The 24,295-nt window shown below is 36.3% G+C and overlaps 1 pseudogene; it reads left to right on the top strand.

The window, feature by feature from the left end:
• The window catches only part of LOC149219031 (uncharacterized), a 53,478-nt pseudogene extending 47,267 nt beyond the window's left edge, over positions 1-6,211 (top strand).
• Positions 6,212-24,295: the final 18,084 nt, after the last annotated feature.

The following is a 24,295-nucleotide window of genomic DNA, read 5'->3' as shown; positions in this document are numbered from 1 at the left end:
TATCCATGTATTCCTTGAGAAGTCATCTATAAATGATACATAGTGCACAGACTTACTTAGTGATGGAACCTTCATAGGTCCAAGCACATCACTGTGCACAAGCTCTAATATCTGTTTCGCCCTCTTACCACCAGAGGGGAAACTCACCTGATTCTACTTCCCATATACACAATTTTCATAGAAATCAAAATCCAGAGAGTTATTACTCATACCTTCTACCATACCTTTACCATGAAGTATTTGAAGACCTTTCTCTCCAATATGTCCAAGCCTTTGATGCCACAACATGGTCTTCTATCCAGAGACCACTAGATTTTCTACTCCACTTTCAGGAACCACAGAACTGTTGCACCCATCAACAATAGTGCTACCTTGCAGCTTGTACAAGGTTCCAGTCCAAACTCCCCGCATCAATACCAGTACTCCTCGAACCATCTTGCAAGGATCCTTCTCCAACATTGTTTTTACACCTGCATCATCCAACTTGCTTACAGAAATCAGATTTTTGGCTAATGCAGGAATATGCAGAATACCCGGAAGTGTTCTAACCCTTCCACCTTGCAACTTCAACTTTACCTTTCTGAGACCAACAATTCTAGCCTTCCTATCATCCCCTAAGAAGACATCACCACCATTGTATTTATCAAACTCGTAGAACCACTCTCTATGGGGAGTGAAATGAAAAGATGCACCTGAGTCAATCAACCATGCCTCATGATCTACAAGTGTACTTGAAGAAGCCAAGTACACATCCCCACCTTCATCTGAGGTGGTTTTTGCCTCTGTGAAAGGAGAATCATCAGATCCCTTTCCTTTATTAGGAGCTTTAGATTTATAGTCCCTTTTGTAGTGCCCTTCCTTTCTGCATTTCCAGCACACCACCTTTACAGGTTTTCCTGGAGATTTAGATCTCCCTCTAGATTTATATCTCCCACTCGATGAATTTTTTTTTTTATGTTCTGGGACCGTCCTCATACAGACAAGGAATTACCATTTTGGCTCTCCATATTTTTCTGTCTCATCTCCTCTGTCAGCAAGGAAGAGACTATTTCATCAAACTGCAAGGTAGTTGCATTGCTACCTATTGCAATAACCAAACTATCCCATGAATCTGGTAGAGAACATAACAAACTGATGCACTTATCTTCATCTGAAATTTTAATATCAATAGATGCTAACTGACTTACCACAAAATTAAATGCATTCAGATGCTCTATCACCGAGTCTCCATCTTTCATCCTTAGGTTATATAGCTTTTTTCGCAGGAACAGTTTATTCACCAGAGACTTAGATTGGTACAAAGTCCCTAACTTGTCCCACAAAGCCTTCGTTGTAGCTTCCCCCGATACATTCAGCAATACTGAATCTAAGACACACAATCGTATTGTGCTCTTTGCCTTCCAATCCAACTTCTTCCATTCTTCATTGGACACTCCCATTGGTTTAGTACCTGGATCTACCGTGATCCACTGATCTTTATCCACCAACAGATCCTCCATCTTGAGTTTCCACAACTCAAAACTCTGACCATTAAATTTCTCGATCTCTATCTTTCCACTGCTCGCCATCTTCTTTCACCACCAGAATCGATCTCGCAAATCTCCCACTGGACAGGGTATACCACAGGCCTAAGTGAAACCCCTCAGCAACAAAGGCATCCCCTTGAAGACAAAATAGCTTTGATACCAAATGTAGGTTTTAACCTCGTACAGAAATTACCTGCATATGAATTCTTGAACACAAAAAATGAACAATTTGAGAGCATAACACATAAAACACATATACACAGAGATTTTCCCCTGGATCCCAAAATCAGGACTACCAGCTTGATTTCTCATTATATTCCTTTCAATGTTACAATACATATTTATACATGTCGAAGCATCCAATACCACTGACTGAAAACCATCGCGTCCAAAACCATGGACTGAAAACCATAGGTAGGTTCGCCCAACCTAATATAGGGTCCAAAAAAACTTTTCCCAAGGTGCTGCCCTAGACCCTGTAGAGGGGGCTACCTGCCCCCCTCAAACCGCCCGGACAGGGGGGGCTATCGCCCCCCCCCCCCCACTGCGTAATCGACATAATGAAGAGGGAGATCTGCCCCCCATCTAACCCCCCAATTCACTACGTAGGATAGTCGTGGAAAGAATATAACACAACCCAACAGTTGATTTGATTTTTGTGGAAATGGTAGGGAAGGTTACGTGTTTTGACTCTGTACTGGGACTTGTAGCAATTGATTGGTTTTAGGAATTTGATTGGACAGGGTTAAGAATTGTGGTGGAATGTAGGATGGTGATAATTGTTGATATTGAGCATAGGCTCCATAAGGATTTTTCCATCCTTGATTCCAAGGTTGTGATTATGGCAGAGCCCAAGGCTACCATGCTGAATTTCAATTACTTTGTGAAGATTGGGCAAATTGTTGTGGTCTAAATCCTTGTGGTTGATTTGGTTGGGGGTTTTGCCATGGTATTTTGGCTATAAAGTACAGAGGGTCTATTGGTTTTGAGATTCCTTCATCATTGAATACAGACTTAATACCTAGTAAGGATGGACATTCCTATGTATCATGATTATCTGCACATATGACACAGGTTTCTATGGCTTTTGAGTCTAAGGGACACTCTCTCAGATCATGTTTCTTCTGACATTTGGGACAGAAGATAAATAATGTAACATTTTCATAAATTTGCTTGTTTTGTATTTTAAGGGTGTCTATTTGTTCATTTAAGCTCCCTAAAATATCTATTTTAAAGGCATCAAGCAGATTTCCTATTTCTTCCCCACTAACTATCCCAGCTACAAAATTGTTTATTCTTGATAAGATAGGGTCTCTAAGACTCTTTCCAACTCTTTCTTTGCCCCTTGAGATATGTACACATAAATCACAAATATCTGCAAATGGTAGTTGGGAAATATCTCATTTTCCTGTTAGGTTAAGTAAATCAGTCCATTCATCTTTAACAGCTCTGAGTAAAAGAGCTTTTAAGGTTTTCTCATCCAAAATATCCATTTTTTCTCTTTTAACATTATAAACAAATCTTTCTACCAAGTCTTTAAGATTCTCATCTTCTTTCTATGTCATTTTGAAGACTTCATCTTTAAGGTTACTAGGCATACAATAATCTTACTTTCCCAAGAAAGCATCCTTTATCTATGCCCATGTTGTTATGGAATGCACTCCTAGACTCATGAACCATTTTAATGCTTAGTCTTTTAATGTGGCAGGGAACAATTTCAACTTTTGAGAATCATGTAGATAGTCATATGATCTGCATAATACTTCAAATTCGAAGAGAAATGTCTCTGGATCTTCGTTTCTTTTCCCATGGAAAATAGGAAGAATCGAAGGTGATATATTTTTCATTATGAGGGTTGTATCTTCATCAAAAATAGGGAATCCCGAAGGATCATTATTTCCTCTATCTTTACCCCCTCCTCTACCTCTACCTCTACCTCTTCATCTTCCTTTGTCTCCAATCCTATCCTCCTATCCTCTTCACCATGGTAATTGTGTACTTCTCCTTCTTCTTCATCCATGATAGATTCTTTGGAGCTAAGATAGTGTTCTTCCAATCTTTTTGGTTCCTCTATCAATGGTTGTTCAGAATAAGTTTCCAATTCCTCCTTTTCACTAGGAATTTCTAATTCTTCTCCCATGATTTGTTCATCAATGGGGGACAAAAAGATTACTCATGTGGTTGGGGATGTAGGATTTTCTTCAATTACAGCTTCAGTAGAAGAATTAGGTGAAGTTTTGGATTGAATTTCTGATCTTGAGACTTCAGGAAGTCTTTTTCTACCTCTAAATGGAATTCGGGTTTGAGTAGGTGGTGTGGAATATTGAAATCATGGTGGAGTGAGTGGATTTGTGGGAATTAAACTTCTTCCTCGTCCTAAAAATCTACCCCTAGAGTCTCTAGCCCTACGTATGTCATGTTTTAAATTAATGATGGTTTTGTTTGTCTTTTCTTTTTTTACTTCTAATTATACTTCCCCGACAACGACGCCAAAATGTTTGGTCAATTCAATGTCCTTGAATTGGCAATCATAAATTGTCAACCAGGGTGCGTAGACTGATGAAGTATAGGTGCACAATATGTGCTTAGAAGTTGTTTACTAGGTCGTTATGTATTTGTCAAGGTCTAAACTTAAGATGGGGCGATGTTTGTCAATTGTATTAGTGTTGTAATTCTTAGGGATGTTGATTAAGTTTCCTAGGAATTAATCTCTATCCAATCAGTTTGTGGATGATGTGAGGGTGATTTTACTTATGTTAGATTGTTGGGATTTGATCTTAAATCTCTTTGTTGCAGCTCCTAATTCTCTAAGTGCAAAATGAAACCTTACTCTAGCAGCTATGAAGGAATACTGTTGAACTCAATTGTTTTAGGAGAGGTCTTCTCGCTTGTTCAATTTCTGCTCAAACAAAGTAATCCAAGCAACATATATGAATTGAACACACTTCAATTATGTTGGATAATAAGCAAAGGAAATAATTGTGCAGTACCAGGTATAAAGAAAAGTAAATAACAGTCTAATCTAGGTATAAAGCAAATTAAATTTCTTATGCAGATAACAATTCGAGATCATTATACAACATTATCATAAAAAATAGAGCAATTGAATAATTAAAGGAAATCATATTGTATTTGATTAAAACATGCCACTATTTGTAGGGTCCCTCCACATAGCAGTTCAGAGCTTGAAATCAGTACAACGCTTGCACACAAAAATGAAATTCATTCACACGAAATTCACAAATTGTTCAGAAAACATATCATTCGGCGCACACCCAAATAACAGTGCGGCCATTAGCTTTATAGCAGGTCTATTTGCATAACTGTATGAATATCATAAGCCTAATATCTCTTAATCCTATCTAAGATCATATCGTGAAACCATCGTTTTTCTATTTTGAAAGAAAAAAGATAAGGTTTCAAATGATCTAGGGTTCTGTTCTGCGTTAATCTAGCGGTTGACTCGGAGTTTGACCGCAATCTCTTGTGCATCTTTTAGCAAACAGTTTCAAGTGGATAGGAAGGTATCCATGAGGGAGTCATCCTCTATCCATCCGCAGCTTTCGTTGCTGACCTGGAACTTTGGAACCTTGCAAACAATGAAGACAGCTATGGAATCCCGGACTAGCTGCAGAAACATACTGATTCGGTAGCTAATTACAACATTAATTAAAACAATAGGGTATACAACTAAATATGAACAAGAAAACGTATTAATGCATACCTTCATCAAAACCTGGTAGATATGGATTTGTTAAATGGTAAATTAATATGAAAAAGAAAGGATTATTGGGCAAAAGGATGTCATGGTAGGACAATCTTCAGACTCTACAGGTACCCAAGGGAATAATGTAATAATGGGATGGGCCATAGTAATAAATAAAGTGGTTAACCCGTATCATGTAAGGGACCACAAGTAGTTAGCAATAATGTAATAAGCCCATGGTATTAGATATATGGTATTGAGGGAACCATTGTAATGACCCATGGTATTGTATGTATGAGGCCTATATAGAGGCTAGAGACTCCCCATTGAGAGATGTCAAGGAATAATGTGTGGAAAAGCATATGGCTTGTGGAGTGTTCTCCTTCCTTAAGGAGTGAATGTATGGTGTTGCCCTACCTTAAGGTTTTGATCGATAACGAGAAGCATTTATCCATATTCAGATCTTGTTATTTCTTGGGTTTATTTCTATTCTCATATATTTTCAGGTCAGATCTATAACAAATTGTGAAGGTAGTTTTGTACCCAGGTGCTCTCTTCTCCAAGTTGGAGGCTATTGTTTATGAGGATGAACCAATTGGCCTACCTTATTTGGAATCATTTCTAGACGGCATTATGACAAGCATAAAAGATAAAGGGAAAAACAATACAACTTTTGAACTGGGTTTAATTATTGGAAGCTATTTATGTCTTGCTGGAGCTATTGCTTGTGTTCTTGGGCCTACAACTTTTAGTGCTTTTGGACCTTTGGTCATTTTGTGGTTTGTCTACAAAGCGGGTGTGGCACGTGAAGATTTTTATTTGTTGCCTATGTTTTCAGTCACGCTTTTTTTGTGCTCTCAGTGGAGTAAAATTTCTAAGTAAAGCTCCTAGAGGAATTGATAGTCCAGGCCCCTCTGGTGATTCATCCAGTAATAATGAGAAATCAAGTTCACCAAGTAGTGACAAAAAGGAAAATTAAGATAAAATGTAATTGCATTTGCGTCAACTATTGGGATGGTTGTGAAGATCGAAATTATTTCATGGGGGAAGAAACTATGAGGTCTTCTCTTTGCTTTGATGCTATGTATTTTGTATTATTTGAAACTGATATATGGTTTGGCTTACTAATAGCAAGTTCAAGCTTAAGAAAAAAAATAAATCGAATTGCCCAAAGACATAATATCTGTAGGTTGATTTACATTTCCAGAATTCGATTTCTGAGAAGGGTAGTGACCAGAAGATTATTTTCTGAGGTATTTTTCTAGAAATTGATTTCTGAAAAAGATTATTTAAAAAATGATTTCTGAGGAAGATTATTAAAAAATAAAAATAAAAAATTTGAGGTATTGAAGAATCAGGGTATTTTCCAGAAAGGTGTTTTCAAAGCATTAAAACAAAGCCTTCTCTCCACAAGCAGCAAAAACAGAGGTAGTGTCTCAGCTCATAAATTTGACATTACAAGTTCAGGAATTTTTCCTTATTTTTAGTGACCAAAAATTTGCATATCAGTCCAGAATTTGACATTTCAATTCAGAAATTTCTCCTAGGGTATCAATGGTTCAAATCAACATTCCAGTTCAAATTTTTTGTTCCCATCACTCCAGAATACATAGCCCAAGCCAAAAATTTGCCACTGATAGGTGAATAATACTACAAAGAGCAGCACTTTAAAGAGAAAGGATGGAAGTTCTTTTTAGAAAAATAGAGAAAAGGAAGGAGAAAAAGTAAAGAATGCCATCTACAAGGAAGGAGAAAAAATACATGAAGGCATAGATATCCTTTTACAGGTAGCTCAATAGGAAGCTTCATCAGGAGCCAGAGTCATAGGTACATTAGAAGGACAATCATCATACAGAAGCAGAAGGTCAAGGAGACAGAGGCAAGAATGAGGACATCCTTGAGAGTAAGCAAGGAGGAGACGTTGGCCCTCGTTTTTTATCAAATTTTGCTTATTAAAATCCACCTAATTTCCATCATTTTCCACTTTATACCATCCACATATGACCTATTTTGACCTTATTATGCATAGTTAGGCAAATAAATTATGTTTTTCAATTTCTAGATCTTTTTGCAAAAATTGGGTTTTAAGAGTATTTTGGACAGGACTAAAAATTCCCGTAATGGATTCCTTGATGTCATATTTTCACGACACCTTGGCATGAACTAAGTACATTTTTAGAAATCTTGGGAACTAATAGTGGACATGTACCTATTTTTTTGGTCAAACCGAGCTTAAACAGGCTCGGTCAAAGCTGGTCAAATAGGACCAGTCATTCATGAAATCCCTAAGAAATAGGCCAAATTTAGGATTTTATGGGATTCCAAATTTTGAGTGATTGGATGGATGAGCTCAAACTGGATAGATAGGATAAGGATAAACATAGCTGCTATATAAATTTTAGTTAATTTTGTTTCATATTTCTCTATTTAAGCCAAGAACATTAAAGGCATGAACATGTAGAATTGGTATAACTTCATTTTGAGATTTCTGAACTTTGTGAGTTAATCAAAGAGACCAGTTCCATATTATTTTCTGTTGTTCTATATGGTGAATTCTTGATTTAGTTTCAGTGGTTGAGAATTACTTTCATTTTGTCAGGCAAGGGTGGCGGGCCCCCATACCGAGCTAAGTGCACTTTCTGGTTAATTTAGTTGCAATTTCCTGAACTAGTTTTGTTTCATGTTTAATCAGTTAATTAGATGTATGATGATATGTTATGATTGTCGATGAATCTTAATCTTAACTCTAATTTTCATATGAAGGGTCAAACAGGTGTTTAAGTTAAACTCTCCTTTTATCTGATTAGATATTAGAAACTAGAATTCATCTTTCTTGCTTTTAAGTGATTTTCTAAATTTCCAGTTTTCTGAAAATGGCTTTAATGATGAATGAATTTATAATGAATAACAAAAAAGACCTCCTTAGTTAGGATCCTCTTCTATTCTTCTTTTATGCATCTTGAGCTATTGTTCATTAGTGGTTTTGATTTCAGTTCATGAAGTAGTATTGTAGAAGAAGGTCAATCTGGTTCTCCTAAGTTAGAAGCCACTTCTCCTACTTATTACATATTGAATTAGAAATTATTTAGTTAAACTTTATATTTGTAATATGCATTTATAATTTAGGTTATAATTGCATTTACTTCAGTTTCCATAACTTTTCTTCTAAAGTTGATTATAGTTGATATCCATATATTTTGGACATGCTTCTAAGTTCTACAAAACCAGATTAATATTTAAAATAATTTTGTTAATTTACTCAATAAATTGACCCAACAGGCAACAACAAGAATATTACACCCATTAGTGATAATTCTACCCAGCAACTTATACAAAGTTCCATTCTAAACTCCCTTTAGTGAAAACGTTTCTCCTTGGACCATTTTGTAGGTTTCCCTTTCAAACATAGTACACACATCCATCACTCATATTTCTTATGTATATTAAGTTTCTAGCCAACTCTAGAATGTGAAATACCATAGGGAACTTTCTAATCCTTCAATCCTTAAGCAACAACTTGAATTTTCCACATCTTGTGATTATGCTTCTCTAGTAATCTCCTAGGAAAAGATCACCTCCATCACACTTTTCATATTCACGGTACTACTCCCCTTGGGGAGTCATATGAAAAGAAGCACTTGAGTCAATCATCCATACATCATGATCTAAATGTGTGCTTGTAAGTTTCCCTTTCTTGGAAGAAACATCATCATATCCCTCTATCTTTCAATGATTTTAGATCTATGATCCTTTTTTTCATGCCTAGCTCTACCACATTTCCAACACTTCCTTAAGGATTTTCCTATAGGTTTATATATACCTCTAGATTTAGATCTCCCCACGATCTCCCACTCAGACTTATTTTTATTTCTGTCAAGGGAATTTCCTCTTACAAATAAGGCGCCCAATATTTGAATATCCATGGTTTTCCATTCACATTCTTTCATAACAAATATGAGACCACACTATCAAACTTTAAAGTAATTCCATTACTTATGATAGCTACAACCAGTCCATCCTATGATTATGGCAAAGAACATAATAAAATACTACACTTATCTTAATCTAAAATTTAATATTAATAGAAAACAATTGACTTAAAACATTATTGAAGAATTTATATGCTATGTCATCAAGTCTCTATCATTCATCCTTGGGAGGTGTAACTTCTTTTGAAGAAAAAAATTGTTTACTAGGGACTTGGACTAGTAAAAATTCCCTAAATTATTCCATAACACTTTAGTTGTATGTTCTGTTGAGAAATTCGGTAACAATGAATTTGAAAAACAAAACTAGATTGGGCTCTTTCCCTTCCTATACAACTTCTTGTAGTCTTATGCTAACATACAAGTGGGTGCAATACTAGGACCCATAATAACCTATTGTTATTTTTCTAGTAAAAGATACTCCATTTTGAGCTTATATAGCTAAAAAAAATTCCCATTAAATTCATCAATCTTAGTTTTTAATTTCTCACCACTATCTTTCACCAAAATAATCACCGCTAATGGAAATAATAAGAGGGGGAAGGGGTGGATTTTTATTTCATTATTTTTAACTATTTTTATATTTTAAAACATTTTATGCACATAAATCATGAAGCACAAATCTTTACATAATAAATACAATTTTTCTTTGTAAATATTTTGTAAAATTCCTTGTACAGAGTAAGCACCAACTTATAACTTTTGTAGGAACCAACCTACAAGAGACTACATTCACTTAGCTGATCACCAACTCAAAAAATGTAGGCACCAACCTACGAGAGACACCAATCCCCCCAACCGAGCACTAAGACAACAAATTGTAGGAACTAACCTACATCTTCAAATTGTTCCTTGGATATATCATCAATAATTTTTGGTCCTCAACAATTTTTTCAATGCATTTTCATCAACCATGCAACCCTCATGTTTGCATCTATAAGCCTGATCATAGCCACTTGACCTATACTCCTTAACATTTTTCTCTTAAACTAGGCTTCTTGACTTGGCTCTTCAGACTTGATATCCTACGTTTCGGTTCCCTTTATTTGATAAAAAATATGTCTACCCATCTGGCACTTCAACTTCCACAACTATTGTTGTTCAATGTTCAATTTGTTTTGCTTAGGCTTATTATATGTTCAAAGATAAGGTCTTCTCACTTGGAAGTTTGTACTTAGCACTATAGATTTGTTTCTACTACATAGGGATTTTTAACACACTTGGAACCAAATAGGCCTTTACAAGATTGAAGGTATGCTCCTACTACCTATCAACCTTTGCACTAAATACTCACCTTATGTAGTCCAGAAGTCTGTCACAAAAATTGTCCACGATATCCTTGTTCTTACTATAACTTTTTCCACAATAAGGGTTGGCCCTATCATCACCTTAATATCACAACTTATTCAAATAAAAACTCCCTTAACACTTCCTTATCCAACGAGACTCTCCCTCCAAATATCCCTGCAACTGTTCTCCAATAGAGCTCGACCACCTTAAATATCATACCAGAACTTGGTCTACAACAAGGCTAAAACTTTGGCCACAAACCAGCCTTGAACTTAACCTTCAAGGCACTGGAAACCAACCTTTAAACTAGACTAAAACTCGACCTTGAAACCTCCAGGACCTAGCCTTCAAAATAGTCATGAAATTGACCTTCAAACACTAGAATTTGACCCCCAAAAGAAACTTGAAACTTGACCTCAGAAGAACTGATGTTTAGCCTTTAATAGGATTAAACCTTGCCTTCAACAAGGTTGAATCTTGGCCTCGAGAAAACCTCTGCATATCTCCTTTTAACTAGGTCCAGAAACCTTCCCAAAGAGTGCCAACAACCCTTCCCACAAAAATCCTCTCCAACTCAGCTTGCTTAGATAGACTTGAATTGACTTGAGAAAGTGCATCGTAGGTTCCTATGCATAATGCCTATATATAGTGCATTTGACCCTCAAAAGCAGGATTGAATTTCCCATTAAGTTTGCTGACTTGTCCATTGGTTGGGATGACTTTTGAAATTGGAAGAATGTGTAATGGATATTCAAAAAATCATTTTTGATCAACTATGAGGAGTCAGAGGGAGTTCCATATACTATTGGAAATATCTTAGAATAAGCTTTCCAACCATATATATTATGCTCTCATTTGAGCTAAATAATTGGAGTAAAAATGCATTAAAAAATAAGGTATCTAAATGGGGGCCCATAAAAATATCCTAAAATAATATTTCTAGGAGGATTGAAATATGTTATCTAACTATGTAACTTTCTCTTCCATTTGGACAACCTTTGACATTAATAACAAGCATTTTCAACAACCACCAACAAAGCTCCCACTAAAACCAAGATTATTGCAAGAAAAGAAAACCATTAACAACAACGGTGGCCCCCTAAAGACAATAAATACTCTTATGCCAAATTTAAGTTCTAAACCTTTTACAATAATAATTGCACACATAGATTCTCGACAAAAAAAAAGAGTAAAAATTAACATACACATATAGTACTCATGTATTTCCCCTAGAAACCCTTAACTAAGAAAACTAACAAATGTTTAAATACACATCTCTAGTTTGTGTTGTATTAACTTCACCATTTACAATACGATATATATGATCTTGTATCATGTAAAAATATATCCCATTGATCCAAACTATATTACAACCTTAATTCCTTAACCAAAATAAGAAAATAATGGCCCAAACAACCATGTGTTAAAAACCATTGAAAAATGGACCAAAAAATCACCAAAATAGTTTTTGGTGGGGCTCCAACCTCTAACAACCAAATAGGGGGGAAGGGCTTATTCCCCCTCTTGTGACCTCCTCCTTGCTAAATTTGTAAAAAATATGGGTCCATTCATGAAAAGAATATTTCACATACCCAATAAGATAATTCAGTCTTATTTCAAAAGATGGAGAGGATGCCTTAGAAGGCTATAATATATTTTTATTCATTGTTCATTACTTCTCCTATTCCCCAAACAAAAGATAAATATGTATTTCCATTGAGGCCATAAAAGAAACCCCCATGAGAAACTACCACCCTTATGTATAGGCTTGCAATATTAAATAACTAAATGTGAGAATATGCAATAAACATTGTGATTATATTTATTTTTATTTTCAAGAAATTATTAGGTCCCTAAAAATTTACTAGTGTAGCCCCCATACTATTATTGTTGTGCCCTATGTAGCCCCCATATTTTTATTGTTGTTGTTGGCGCTATGACATAAGTGTTGTCCTTGATGGCAACTCACTCAAATGATAGATCACAGTTTAGGTTCACAAAATGAAAGAAAAAGAAGTATACGCACGTTCCCCTTGACCAAGCCGTGTATACACACGGGCTAGCAGACCAAAAGTGTATACATGCACTTTCTCGCAAGGAAAAGCGTGTACATGTTGGGAAACTTGGTTTTGGTCTATGGTATTTGGTCCCTGGTATTTTGACTCGTGGTATTGATCCAAGGTATCTTGATCGAAGTGTTGACCCCAGGTTTTTTTTCCTAGGTATTACTTCTAAGTGGTTTTGGACCATGGTATTGAGTAAGGCCTAAGACTATAAAAGGAGAAGGAAATCATTAGGCAAAAGTACTCAAGGATTGAATATCTAATGAAGAGCAAGATCTAGACTACTGGTCATTGGGTTATGCTGGATCTAAATCAAGGAGGAACCTGAGTGCTTGAAGAAGGATAAAGTTCTATTGATGGGTCAAGATATTTAGTCTTGAAGAGAAGTATCTTTGTGTGGTTTTGATCTTTTATTGGTGCATGCCGTAATCTGTAAATCTGACGATCTGGGTATAGCTGATGTTTGAATAGTTGTAAAGGTTAAATCATCTTTTACATATCTGTATGTAGGTTCAATATAGTAAAGGTGCGTATACACGCTGGTTCGGCATTTCAAAACGGCGTATACGCAGGTCTGCCTTCAGATAACAGCGTATGAACGTAGGTTTGACACATTGAAGTAGCGTACGTCTCATAAAATATGTTTTAGCTACTTCTATTTGTTGTTGTAGTGTTCTGGGTTCCGCATTGGGTTCTGGTCACTATTACTCTGTTCTGGTTACAACTTTTAGAAAAGTGATTGTTTGATTTAGTTTTGGTTGGTGCAAAGGAGATTGATTGATGCAGATATATTTGATGTTATTGATGGATCCATTCTGAAAATTTATGAAATGTGGTCCCTGGAAGAAAAGAGAAGGTTTTAGCCTTCTATAGGTCAGCACCTACGTACTAGTACATCAGCTAGTACAAGAGCTATGGGAGTTGTAGCTCCCTTCTAGGAGAAGTTGGAGAATGAGAGAAGGTTGTAGCCTTCTGCAGGTAGAAGCTTGCGTACTGGTATAAGACTGCACCCGTATAGAAATATTGTAAAAAGAAGTTTCTTATTAAAAGAAGATAGAGACAAATTGCAGCAGGTGGTTTTCATCCACATTCGGTTTCCACCTTATATCTTGTGTTCTTGTGTGTGATTGTCTGCTCTGTTTTTACTATACATGTTACTACTTATATGGTTCTGATACATAGATTAAAGATCAACTGACTAAATAATAAGTTTACAAGGTATATGCTAGTTTCTCTAAACACAGTTGCGTATATACGCAAGTTGCATTAACAGAAGTAGCGTATACAAATCTGTTTATGGAAATGAAATATTGTTAAGTTGCTAATACTGATTCACCCCGCTCCCCCCCCTTCAGTATTATTTCCAACAATTGGTATCAGAGCAGGTCCTTCAGAAGAAGCTTGATCGCTTGAAGGAAGATCTATCATCATGAGCAACTAAAAAAGAGAGGCATCCATCAGGCCACCAATATTTGATGGGAGAAACTTCGTCTATTGGAAGGTGAGAGCCACAACCTATCTTGAATCTCTTGGAATAGAAGTTTGGGATATCATGAAAGGGGGATACACATTTCCATCAGCAACTCCTACAGCTACGACATGTAAAAAGCAGTATGAAACAAATGCAAAGGTTGTCAATACTCTATTGGGGAGTCTGTCACAATCAGAATTCATCAAGGCTGTGCAGCTCAAAACTGCCAAAGAAATATGGGACAAGATGCTAAGCTATGAAGGAGACGATAAGGTAAAATGTGCATAACTACAATCTCTCATAATTCAATATGAAACTCTTAAACTGCACAATGATGAAAGTGTAGCTAATTATTTCTTACGTATAGATGAGATTGTTAATCACATGAAAAACTTGGGTGAAGAGATAAAAGAATTTACTTTAGTTGAAAAGGTTCTAAGATCCTTGTCTTCTAAGTTTGAATCAAAAGTTTTTGCCATAGAAGAAAAGCAGGATCTTCAGAGTATTGCTATGTCATAGTTGCACGGAATCCTAACTACTTTCGAAATAAGAAAAGGGGGTCCATCATATATGAGAGAATCCGCATTCAAAGCTTCAGGGAAAGGAGAACTCAATGAGTCAAGACATATGTCAGAAGGAGAGGAAGAATCAAACTTTGTCAAGAACCTTCAACGGGGTTCTAGAAGATTCAGAGGTAAACTACCTTTCAATTTTTTTTCTTGTGGAAGAGTTGGTCATTATGCTGCCAAATGTCCTCACAAAGATAAGCTTGATAAAGGTAAGGAATCAACAAAATGGAATAGAAAACAAAGTGTAAATAAGAAGAGCTACTATACGCATGAAGATAGTGATGGTTTATCAAATAGTGATGAAGATGAAAATAGTAATGATTATAGACTTTTAATGGCTTTTGAAGATGATGATTTCTTGGATGCTTTAGATGAAGATGGTCTCTATGAAGAAATTTCTAAACTTAAAATTTGTTTAGAAGAAAAGAGTATGATTATAGATACTCTTACATTCCAACTTACTGAAAGGGAAAAACACAATGAAAAGTTAGAATGTGAAATTGTGGGTCTAAGAAAAGAAATTGAGAAAACAAAAGCTCTCAATCTTAAGTTTGCTAAAGGATTAGAAACTTTAGATGAGCTTATCAAGGTGCAACGTTCTCCTCTGATAAAGACAGGTCTTGGATATACTAAAGAACCATCTCAACCACAGAAGCCACCAACCTCCAAAAGCTATCTTGATGCAACAAGGAGAGATGAACAGGTTGACAATCGTCAGCAGAGGCTTAAAGCAGATCACTAGGTAAACCGAGTTCAATCTACTTCAAGGATGAACAGAAGCTATAACCAACCACAGGTAAATCATTCTCAATTTTCTTCAAGAATGAATGTCAATGGAAACTACAATCATCAGGTCAGTAGATTCGATAATCGTAGGAATTTCTTTAATGGCCAATGTTTTCATGTCATAACTTTGGACGCAAAGTTGCTCAATGTGTTGCTTACAAGACCATCATGACTAGAGAAGTACGAAATCAAAGGAATGTGACTAGGATCATGAAAAGGACCTAGAATAACTTTTCTGCTCTTGAAAATGAAATAGATTGCTCTATCTGTAACAACTTCAATCATGAAGACTTTGAATGCAGAAGTAAATTTTGGCAAACATCTCAGAAGGAGAAAGCTTCATTGGGTCCCAAAACATGGAAAAAGAAAGAACTGCAAACCAAAAGATGTGGTATAGCCTTATATGAAGAAGGACAATAAAATCAATGGTACATCGACAGTGGATGCTCGAAACACATGACAGGTGATAAAGAAAAACTTCAGTGATATAGTGCCTTAGAAAAGGAAAGGCAGGTCTCATTTGGAAATGACACCCCTGTAGTCATAAAAGGAGAAACAGGGATCAAAGGCATAAGAACTCCAAATAATTTACATACTCAAGGGAGGACAACAACAATGCTATCTAAGCAAAAAATGATGAACACTGGCTATGGCACAGAATATTGGGGCATCTAAGCTTCCCTCAGATAAGGAAAGCATGCAAATTCCAGGCTGTCACGATATTCCTGACATCAGAATTCCAGAAAATACAATATGCAAATCATGTCAATTTGGTAAGAAAACCATAACACATTTCCTTGAAAAGGAAGGATCAACTAGTAAGCTTCTTGAAATTATCCATACTGATTTATGTGGTCCATCAAGGAAAAAGTCACCCCGTGGAGAAGAATACTCTATATTGTTCATTGAAAACTTTTTGAGAATGTGTTGGATAGGACTTCTAAAGCATAAAGATGAAGCATTTGAAAAGTTCAAAGCATTTAAAGATTTGGTTGAAAACAAATCAGATCACAAAATCAAATGCCTCAGGTCTGATCGAGGAGGATAATTTACCTCAGATGAATTCTTCGACTTCTGTGAAGAACATGGAATAAGAAGCGAGTTCTCTACCACAAGGACTCCTCAACAAAATGGAGTGGTAGAAAGGATGAACAGAACTGTTCAACAAATGGCTCGTGCTATGCTAGATGAGTCTGGAACTCCTACAACCTTCTGGGGTGAAGCTGCATTTTATGCCGTCACTATTCTCAACAAAATGAATGCTCGAGTAAACAACACTCAAACTCCTCATGAACTTTGGTATGGTAAGACTCCTACTGTAAAATACTTCGAAGTTTTTGGAAGCAAATGTTACATCAAAATGACTGATGAAAAACTTGGCAAGTTTGAACCTAGAGCAGATGAAGGCATTCTCCTTAGTTACTCTTCCTGAAGTAAAGGATACAAGTGTTATAATAAATGATTAGGAAAAATTGTTGAAAGTATTGATGTTGTGGTTGATGAAGTAGGTGAAAATCCAAAGCAGGTAAAAATTGAAGAGTGGGAAGATGATGAGGATTATCCTTCCACATCAAATCAGACTAATGTTGAAGAAGAAGAAACCAATGAAGCACCAAAAGAGTAGATAACAACAGAAGAAAAGACTCCATCCAGATATGTTTAGAAAAATCATCCAGAGACTCAAATTTTGGGACAGAAAGAGGTAGGTGTGCAGACAAGAAGAACTATTACAGAAGCTTCAAGCTATCTAGCATTTCTTTCTTCCATCGAACCACAAAATGTACATGAAGCATGCAAAGATGAATGTTGGGTCAAGGCCATGAATGAAGAGCTTGAGAAAATTGAAAAGAATAATACTTGGGAATTAGTTCCTAGACCTCATGATAAGAATGTCATAGGAACCAAATGGATATTCAAAAACAAGCTGAATGAAAATGGAGAAGTTATTAGAAACAAGGCCAGACTTGTTTGTAAAGGGTATGCTCAACAAGAAGGTATATACTTTGAAGAAACTTTTTCACTTGTTGCTCGACTTGAAGCCATAAGAATGTTCCTTGCTCTTTCTAGCTTTCAAAAGTTCAAAGTATATCAAATGGATGTGAAATCTGCCTTTCTTAATGGAGACCTAGAAGAAGAAGTATATATTGAGCAACCAAACAGATTCATCCTTGGAAATGATCCAAAACTTGTATGCAGACTCAGAAAGGCTCTCTATGATCTAAAACAAGCTCCAAGGGCCTGGTATTATCGTCTTGACAAATACCTTCATCAATAAGGTTTTTCAAAAGGATCAGCTGATAGTAATATATATATATATATAAAAACTGACAATGATAAATTGCTAATACTTGTTGTGTATGTTGATGATATCATTTTTGGGAGTAATGAAGAAGCCATGAGTCAAAACTTTGCTTTGGTAATGCAAAAAGAATTTGAAATGTCCCTTCTTGGTGAGCTCACATATTTTCTTGGTTTACGAGTTCAACAAAATAAAGATGTTATTTTTCTATCACAAACCAAGTACCTCAAGCAAATATTGAAGAAATATGGAATGGAAGATTATAAACCAGTATGTACTCCTATGGTAATAGAATGCAACCTCAGTGCAAATGATGAATCAGCAACAGTACATCAACCAACCTATAGATCCATGATTGGTAGTTTGCTCTATCTAACAGGTACCCGACTAGACATCATGCATGCAGTGGGAATAGTTGGAAGATTCCAAGAAAATCCAAAGGAAGCACACCTTCAAGCAGTCAAAAGGATTTTTAAATATCTTCAAGGGACACAAAACTTTGGTTTATGGTATCCCAGAGATACAGATCTCACACTTCATGCATATACAGATGCAGATTGGGCAGGAAGCGTGGATGACAGAAAAAGCACTAGTGGTGGTGCATTCTATATGGGTTCCAAATTGGTGTCTTGGTTTAGCAAGAAACAAAGTTCAATTGCATTATCTACAGCTGAAGTAGAATATGTGGTTGCTGCATCTTGTTGCACACAACTCCTTTGGATGATGCAAACATTGCAAGACATTCAGATCACATGTACTCCAGCCATCTCCATTCTATGTGATAATACAAGTGCAATCAGTATTTCAAAGAATCCAGTCATGCATTCGAATACCAAGCACATACCTATCAAATATCATTTTCTCCGGGAACAAGTACTTGAAAAAAAGGTCAAATTGGAGTATGTTCCCTCCAAGGAATAGGTTTTTGATATATTCACCAAACCACTACCCAGAGAGACATTTGAATACCTCAGACAGAAGCTGGGAGTAGTTGATGCATCATCTTGCTGTTGACACTTATCTGTTTCAGAGAACAATGGTTGTACGCGAGTTTCATGAAGTGTATCCACGTACATACACCGATTGCTATAGATACAACCACATATATGTTGGTTTGAAGAATATCAGTGGGCCAGACTCAGGATGAAAAGAGTCTGATATGGGTCTGACAGTGATCATCTGGCACAGGTTCAGGGGGAGCATATACTTCTAATAATGCATTGTTGGCATTATCTTAGAAGATCTTGGTACAATTTCACAGTTGTTTTTGATTCAAGCACAGAGGGAGATCATGGTTGCTGGTCTGGATGGTGATTGACAGATGCTGTTGATGATAGTTGTTGATTTTAGATATCTTGTCTCTATGTCATGTATATCTTTTATTATCAAGGTCATGTAACGACCTATTTTGTTTCCCCACTATGCTTGGGATGGATGATGTAATGTTCTTGTTTTATCATGTATAAACTTTTGGTATATCCCCACTTGGTTGGATGGATGAGTCAATCTTGGTATATCCCCACTTGGTTGGGAGATGGATGTATGTATGAGTCTTTGGTGATAGGAAGGTCATTTATGATCTATAGAGTCATGTTCTTCTTGCAGAACATCTTTTTGCAGACCTTGCTTACAGTCAGAGGGAGCATGATTAGCACACTTTAGCATATCAGAGAATTCAGCATGTACTCAGGGGGAGCATAACCCTTTGCCCTTGATGACAAATGGGGAGAATGACTTGGGGTTTCCATCAAGTCCAAAGGGGGAGATTGTTGGCACTATGACACAGGTGTTGTCCCTGATGGAAACTCACTCAGATGAAAAATCACAGTTCAGGCTCACAGAATGAAAGAAAAAGAAGTATACGTAGGTTCCCCTTGACCAAGCTGCATATACAGGCAGGCTAGCAGACCAAAAGCGTATACACGCACTTTCACACAAGGAAAAGTGCGTACATGTTGGAAAACTTGGTTTTGGTCCGTGGTATTTTGACCCGTGGTATTGATCCAAGGTATCTTGACCGAAGTGTTGACCCCAGGTATTTGGTCCTAGGTATTACTTCTAAGTGGTTTTGGACCATGGTATTAAGGCCTAAGACTATAAAAGGAGAAGGAAATAATTGGGCAAAAGTACTCAAGGATTGAATATCTAATGAAGAGCAAGATCTAGACTACTGGTCATTGGGTTATGCTGGATCTGAATCAAGGAGGAACCTAAGTGCTTGAAGAAGGATAAAGTTCTATTGATGAGTCAAGATCTTTAGGCTTGAAGAGAAGTATCTTTGTGTGGTTTTGATCTTTTATTGGCGCATGTCATAATATGTAAATCTGATGATCTAGGTATAACTGATGTCTGAATAGTTGTAAAGGTTAAATCATATTTTACAGATTTCTATGCAGGTTCAATATAGCAAAGGCACATATACACGCTGGTTCGGCATTTCAAAATGGCATATACGCAGGTTTTCCTTCAGATAACAACATATGAATGCAGGTTCGACGCATTGAAGTAGCATATGTCTCATAAAATATGTTTTAGCTACTTCTATTTGTTGGTGCAGTGTTCTGGGTTCTGCATTGGGTTCTGGTTACTATTACTGTGTTCTGGTTACAGCTTTCAGAAAAGTGATTATTTGATTCAATTTTGGTTGGTGCAAAGGAGATTGATTGATGCAGATATATTTGATGTTTGATTGATGTTATTGATGGATCCAGTCTGAAAATTTATGAAATGTGGTCCCTGGAAGAAAAGAGAAGGTTGTAGCCTTCTGTAGGTCAACACCTACGTACTAGTACATCAGCGAGTACAAGAGCTAAGGGGGTTGTAGCTCCCTTCCAGGAGAAGTTGGAGAATGAGAGAAGGTTGTATCCTTCTGTAGGTAGAAGCCTGTGTACTGGTATAAGACTGCACCAGTACAGAAATATTGTAAAAAAAAGTTTCTTATTAAAAGAAGATAGAGAGAAATTGTAGCAGGTGGTTTTCACTCACATTGGGTTTCCACCTTATATCTTGTGTTCTTGTGTGTGGTTGTCTGCTCTATTTTACTATACCGGTTACTGCTTATATGGTTCTGATACACAAATTAAAGATCAACTGACTAAATAATAAGTTTACAAGGTATACGCTAGTTGCTCTAAACACAGTTGCGTATATACGCAAGTTGCATTAATAGAAGTAGTGTATACAAATCTATTTATGGAAATGAAATATTGTTAAGTTGCTAATACTGATTCACCCCACCCCCCTCTCAGTATTATTTCCAATATTTGTGCCCCATAAAATCCCACTATTATTTTCCCCCTAGGAAAAACCATAATTTCTATTAAATATATAGTGAAAATTACATGCTACATATGCATCAAGCATGTCAAATTTGTTGTTGTTAAAACACTCAACAAACATGTGAGCATTGAACAACCATCTATGGATCAATCATAGTGTCTAGTAAATGTCATGTAACATGTCATACAAAATCCTCTGCTGTTGATATAGTGTATCAGTCCAAAATAAATATACATAAACATTACTATACTATATTGTATGAAATCAAAATATCATCTACTGCAACCAAGAATATATCAAAAAAATGTTGTGATAGTTCATTTTGTATCTGGTTCTAGATCTGATAGCTATATATCTATGAAAGGTTGATGGTAATATTGATAATGTTTGTTTCTAGTATGTACAATGATCAGCCATGTCCCATGAACCTATTGCGTTCCCTCTTCAGATAGCTGGTCAGAAAGAGAGTTCCTTCCCCTGTATATGTGTTGACATGTAATATTATCAAATTGTGTTGTTATCATAAGAAATTCCTCTAGTAATGTACCGAGTGTGTGCATGTGACATGTAGTACGTAAATTGAACCAATGAATGACAATACGAGAGTCACCAAAAACCTGTAAATGTCGACATCCCTTTTCAAGTGCAAATAATAGAAGCAGTTTGAGGTCGTATAATTGAAAATAATTATTTATGCCCATACCTAAACTGGATTGAAGTTTAAAATAATATTAATTGTTGAGATATAAAAAAACCCCACCACCACAATGACCATTCTATGTCGATCCATTGAAATAAGACCAAGGGGTGTCATAACCAATGGTCTCAGGGAGTACAATGTGAGTTTTGTTCTGAATATCCTCCTCAAAAACAAGATTATAGATCGCAAGGATTTGTTCTCTGATAAGTTCAGGGAGAAAATTTTATTTACAAAAAATCTTGTGGTTTCGTTCAATCCATATACCCCAACATACTGAGAGAGGAAGGTTCTTTAATTTATTAGGGGAAACTGCATTCCACCATTCTTCCCAGGATCCATTGAAAATATCTCCTCACCGACGGATGTTGATATTAAGTGCTTGGTATAAGAGGTTACAACCAAAGACCATGTATTGACAAGTAATAAATAAATGGTCCATTGATTCTTCAACAGATCGACAAAGTGCACACCGGATTGGTCCATGAGATGATATTTTCATAAGATTGTCTCCCATAGGAACCTTATTTTCCAATAGACACCATAGAAAGAGCCTAGATTTACCTAGACTCTTCATCTTCCATGAATATTTCCACCACCATTTCAGTTCAACTGGTTCCTTATCTGCATGTATAAATAGGTAACCTTCCTTTGGTGTGTAATATCCCCTTTTTGAGTGAGTCCAAATGAGCTTACCCTCACAATAATTAAGCGTAATGTGGGCAGTTGTGAGAGATATGGTGTAAGCTCTCCAAATCCAATGCCATTGTTTTGGATTATTTAAGTCTAGTGTTGTCATCCATTTATGTTCCTAGATAGAGGAATTCTCCATATCATCTATCTTGTCAATGGTGGTCTTTCCTTGTTCTACTAGAAAAGATACCAATTTCAGTGGGAGAATGTATTGCCCATTGCTTCCAGACCATGGATCAGTGCCAATATGAACCTAAGATCCAAAGCCAATTTACCAAGCCATACCTGAACCAATAATATGAAATGTGTCAAGGATGACTTTCCATGTTACAGAGATGTTGGTCCTATTCTTATTTTGAAGAAGAATCCATTGATTCAAAGAGAGGGGGTGAATATATTTATATGTTACCACCTGTGTCCATAAAATATTTATATATATCAATATCCAACCACATTTTTCTGCAAGGAATTGTGAAGATCAAACAAGATTCTTTATACTCCATCCTCCCCATTTTTTGGGCAGAGCAATTCTATCCCATCTTACCCATGCAAACATCCTTCCCTCCTTTGTCCCTCTCCATAAGAAATTATAGCAAAATTTTTAAATTTTGTTCAGGATATCTTTGGGAATCTAAGAAAGGGACATATAGAAGATTGGGATAGCTTCTAATACAAAATTGATTAATACAAGTCTTCCCACCCTTGATAACCTCGTGTGACTCTTGGAATTTATCCTTTTTCCAATCTTGGAAAGAAGACACATCTAGTCAACCTTCCTGTAGTCATTGGGTTTTAAATGAAAATCCAAGTATTTAATACCTTCTTAGAAGGTAATGTGTTGAAATGAGAATTGTTCAAGCGCATATGTGATTTCTGCCCAAGAACAACCTGTGGCATATAGAGTTGATTTCAAATGATTAATATTGGGACAGGAAAAAGGTATGATTTATGTTGGGTGCAGGAATTACACTTAAACAAACTCCTCAACACTTAAATTGTCAACCTGGGGGATTTGTAAACTTAGAGACGAAGCACAAGCAATGCTAGAGATGGTATGAATATTTCTAATGTCAATCCCTACTTTCTTTAAAGGAAAGATTGCAAAATCAAACTAAAAAGAGAAAAAGGCAACTTGAACCATCAAAATAATCTAAGACTGGAACAAGGAAGAATGCATTTGCAAAAGGGATTTAGAAATAAAGGGGCAATCACTCTAGCTAACTATTGATTAACTACTGAGTGTGTGTTTTTCTTTAGCAGAGACACTTAGCAGTCTCATCAGATGGGCCCTTCAAACCTGCTTATGTAGAGATTTCCTTCTTGCACTAATCTATCCTACACTATCGCAGTCTGCTTGCACTAGTGCAGGAACAAATATTTATGCAGAGGGTATAAATGGTGTCTTTACTAAAAGCATTTTTCTTCCTGCAAGGGCTTGAACTTTTTCAGGTTCAAAGCACTCAGATCCCGTGGCAAGAAACTAGTTCTTGTACTAGATCAGAGCTTCTTGCACTTAGCATTTAATTCTTAAAATAAGTGTTTAGTTACTGCAAGTGCTATTATACTGTGAAATCAAATTGCACACATAAAAATGAATGTTTCTGATTTTGACAAAGTGCAGAAATAAAGAAACAATCCATATAATTTATCCTGTCATAAAGTGTTTAATGAAAGCAAGAAAATTGTGGGAAGTAAACTAGAAAGGCTTGCTGCATCACACCAACGTGCACTGGTGTAGGTTCATTTCTCCTGCTTGGACCAGGCAGGGAAAACCAACCAAACAGAACTACAGAAAAGGAATAGCACACCAATGTGCACTGGTGCAGGTTTATTTCTCCTACTTGGACCAGGTGGGAAAACCAATCCGAAATCAAGTGCAGGAAAAGGAAATTTAACTACTTCACACTGTAGATCCGCTTTCACTCAAACA

This window comes from Pinus tabuliformis, chromosome Q (assembly GCF_031772625.1).
Source record: "Pinus tabuliformis cultivar Carrire ecotype Pingquan chromosome Q, CPIR1, whole genome shotgun sequence".
Lineage (NCBI taxonomy): Eukaryota > Viridiplantae > Streptophyta > Pinopsida > Pinales > Pinaceae > Pinus > Pinus tabuliformis.
The sequence above is the reverse complement of the archived record's forward strand: the minus strand, read 5'-3'. Positions and strand labels throughout refer to the sequence as shown.